This window comes from Manacus vitellinus, unplaced genomic scaffold, assembly GCF_001715985.3.
Source record: "Manacus vitellinus isolate BGI_N305 unplaced genomic scaffold, ASM171598v3 scaffold_0_pilon, whole genome shotgun sequence".
NCBI classification, from domain to species: domain Eukaryota; kingdom Metazoa; phylum Chordata; class Aves; order Passeriformes; family Pipridae; genus Manacus; species Manacus vitellinus.
Genome location: NW_021938789.1, coordinates 19,782,643 through 19,786,760, shown reverse-complemented (window position 1 = coordinate 19,786,760; position 4,118 = coordinate 19,782,643). Strand labels below are relative to the sequence as shown.

At 35.2% G+C, this 4,118-nt stretch overlaps 1 long non-coding RNA gene across 1 annotated transcript; it reads left to right on the top strand.

Annotated features, from left to right (window-relative positions):
• Positions 1 to 332: 332 nt before the first annotated feature.
• On the top strand, positions 333 to 1,679 carry LOC108642606. Its single transcript, XR_001922674.1, has 2 exons — positions 333 to 421; positions 1,611 to 1,679. It is a non-coding gene; the product is annotated as an uncharacterized LOC108642606 (long non-coding RNA).
• The last annotated feature ends 2,439 nt before the right edge of the window (positions 1,680 to 4,118 follow it).

The following is a 4,118-nucleotide window of genomic DNA, read 5'->3' as shown; positions in this document are numbered from 1 at the left end:
ATTTAGCACAGCATCTTTGTCTATCCTTATTTTCATTTTGAAAGAAGATAACAACCATCCCCTGCCTCCTGGATGTCAGGATGGAACCAGCTTTCAGAAACCACCCATTTTTTCTCCTTGAAACCTGACCAGGGAAATAGTAGTAGGTGATATCAAGATGTATTTTCACTGCTATTTTGAGCAGTATTTTTGTACTGGAGATGTAAGAGGTCTCTGTTTGCATGCACAGCAAGCAGATATTTATTAAGAGTACTGTAGTGTTTTAAATACCTCACCTCCTTTTCAGGGCTCCAGCATTGGTTGTCATGGAAACAGAACTGAGAACCAGAAACTGGCAGCTGAAATTGCCTCATCTGCTAGTGGCTGTGTCCATGTCTAGTCCTGCTTCCATGGAAACACAAGTCAGAGCAGCAAATGCAAGGTAGTAGTTTCCAAAAGCTGCCTTAAAATAACCCTGAGCCTAGTGTTATTTTGTTTGTGATCATGTCCCCACCAGGCCTGCTTAAGTAGGGCTCTTCAAATCTGCAGTATTTGTAAGTTTAACATAGAGAAAAGGAAAAAAAAAAGGCATAAAAAACAAAGATAAGTGTCCTCTTTGATTTCCTTTACTGACGTAATGGGTTTTTGGGAGAAAGACTGCTTAACAAACCTTGACCTGCATAGTTGCATTAACAACTGACTGCCAGAATTATCTTTGATTAATTGTGTCTTTTCTTATAATTTTTGTTTATACTGAGCATGTCAGAAGCTGAAGAATGGTTGACATGGTTTAGTTGGTTAACTAGGCCTCATTAATTCTGTCTTAGTACTGTACCATTCCATCTCACCAAAAAAAAAATCAATTAGATTCAGATAACATTTTTAGTTTTCAAAAGAACTAGCTCCAAAAAAGTCCAGATAATTTTCTATGGATTTTATAACTTTTTATTTTTCCTCAAAAGTCAGCATCTATCCTCTTTATAAATTTCTGGACTTTTCATCTGGCTCTAACTCTTCTGTTTTGCAGTAGACTTGATATACTCAGAAGTCAGTGGCTTTCTGAGTAAAGACGCTCAGTTTTGAAAATGTCTAATGGGTTGCCACATGTTTAGTTCAAGTACCTGTTACCCTGTTGACCTTCTTTCCCAGGTGTAATGTTCTGTTTCAGACAGATGAGGGGCCATTTTTTATCCTCCATTGTCCCAGCAATTCTTCTTTGTCAGTGTTGCTTTGCTGACATCAATATCTTGTAAGATATAATGTGCTCCAGAATTCAGGTGTTGCATCTAATTTGCTATTAATCCTGAGGTAATATTTATGTTTCAGTAGTTCTAGCTGAAAAAAAGAATATCAATAGATAGTCTTTGTTAAAAAAATATGGTTGAGATAGTGAAATAAGTAGCTGTGTATCTGAGATTAAGATTTTTTAATAAGATCCATGATTTGCATGGAAGGAAAACCATCACATCCTGAAGTCTGGATGTCAGCTAATAAACACAAAACCCCATTTAAAGGTCTGGTCATTTTATTCTAAAGCTTTCTCTCAAAGGTCACTAGCTAAAACTTCTTAGAGGAATATGGTCTACCACTGATTCACTATTTGACTTAATACCTGTTTCCCTATCTTGTAGGTCTCAGATGAATTCCTGAATGTTTTGAAGTAGAGAAAATAGAAAAGAGAACTCTTTGTCTGTGGATTCCTCCTGGGCTTCTGCTTTCTTTTTTTAACTGAAACAGCTGTTACTATCATTCTGAAACTCTGAAAATGTAGCTCTGGCTGGCCCAATAGGTTATAAAAAAACTTCATTTCATAAAAAAGACAAAACCTCTTTTTTTTCTACTTGATATGCCTCTTGTTCCTCATCAGCAGTTTTATTTAATCTGGTCATTAAAATTACTGAGAACTGCCATTTCTATCTCCATTCTTCTTTTTTTCCCCAGAAAACTTGCATCTTATTTTTGTTTAATTCATTAAATTCTTGAAAGAAATTTCAAAAATGAGTCTGTGGCCTAAACAGCTAAATGATATCTGGAACATGAAATATTTGTGTACTTTAGAATAACTGTCACAATATTAGCAATATCATCTTTATAACATATTAGAACCAGAGCTGATATCCTACTTTTGTTATAATGTCTACCAGTCTTTGGTATTTTTTACTAAACCTACTTTAATTAGTATTTAAAACTTCCCTTAGTTATACTTCTATTAATGCAAATAAGCTTTCTTATAATTTTTACCTTTTCTCTCAGTATATTCAAACCATAGATAACTTATGAGTTTGGAAAAGGTATCAACCTGTTGTTTTTGTGTGTGTGTTTCCTTACATTGCCTCTTTTTCCTCAAACCGTAATTTCTTAGTCGCTCCTCCCAAACTCATCATTTTTTGAGATACCTTGTTGCAGAAGTCATAGAATCATAGTCCTTTTCAGAAGTCCTTTTCTGTGCTCAGGTGAAAAATGGTGCTGGTCTATTGAAATTGTTCAGCCAGAAAGCTTTCAAATACAATGACATTTGAGGTTCCTGTTTTCTTTGAGGAAGACATAAAATCAGGTCATCACATAGATGACTCATTTTTTGAAACAGCTGGAAAACAGGTAAGAAAATTGTAGCTCAACTTCTCTTCAAGCGTTTTCAAGAATGAGTAAATCCGTGTTTCTCCATACTCTGAAAAAGTTCCTGTCAACCTTGGGATAAAGAGAGTATAAACACAATGATAGTTGTGAAAGGATTTGGGAGAAAGAAAATTGGGTTAACAATGGACTTACTAATTTAAATCTACCTTATGTCTCTACCTTAGGTAAATCTACCTTATGTTGGTTACCTCAGCCAAAGCACCTGTGTGCATATTAAAGGTTGGTGACCAGACCACTCTGCCTCATAGAGGCTTACTTTTTTGATAGATTCCCAATTACTGTTATAACTAATGCAAAATACCTTTAGATTTGAAGATAGAATGTGGTTCAACATTTCAATACAATTGTTACTGGGCAGGTTAGTTGGAAACTTTTTTTTGAAAGAAAAATATGGTCATATCAGTTTTAAATTTTCAACATGAATATGGCAGTAAGGAATCAAGCCATCTGCATGTATTGGAAGCCCATTTCCAAATCTTCCAGTAGAAATTTGTTCCCTATTCAGACTTTGATATTGATGATTTTTCTGACTGCACATCTTTGCAGTTCAAAGTACTTCTTTTAAGCTCAAAACATCACCACAGGAATTTCTTGTCTTTAGTTACTTAATTATACTGAAATTAATATAGAAAAACTGGATATTGCATGAATGATATTAACAATCAGAGTAGGTTGCTATCAGGGAAGTTTCTCAGTGCTATTTATCCTGCTCCAAGCCATCTGGAGTCATCTGAATGTGCCATTGGAATAATTAAGAAATATCAAGAACAAAATGGTTTTAAATGAATTTTAATGACAAAACTAATTAGTGGACCATTCCCATAACCCACAACAATCACTGCATGTTACTAATGTGTCACAAGTGACAATTTTGCAGGATAAATGGCATATTTTGCCAATTCATCTCTTAGCAGTATCTTTCTGGATTTTTATATTTTTTTTGGATTCTATAAAATGTGTCTTTTGAGATTAATGTGTCTGAAGTGCATGCCAAATTTGCTTTTAACAGTAACTTATATTTTTAAAATAATAAAGCTAAACCTCATTCCCTTTCACGAGGCGTGAAGTGGTCTCAGTATTTCTTTGACTAATTTTGACATTTAGTAAATAAAAGCTGTAAAATCATAGAATCATATAAAAGTTTGGATTGGTTTGGATCCGGTGTCTCACATCCCTGTCCAACCTGACCTCGAACACTTTCAGGAAGGGGAAGTGTTCCACCACCCCTCTGGGCAACATAGTCCAGTGATCTCACCACTCTCACTGTAAAAAACTTTTTCCTTTTATCTTATCTAAATCAACTTTCTTTTAGTTTAAAACCATTATGTCCTGTCATATTGTAACAGGTCCTGCTAAAAAGTCCCTCACCTGCCTTTTTATAGACCCTGCTTAGGTACTGAAAAGCCACTGTAAGGTCTTCCTAGAACCTTTACTTCCCTCAGCTGAACAGCCCCAACTCTCTCAGACTGTCTTCATAGGAGAGGTGCTCTGTCCCTCTGATA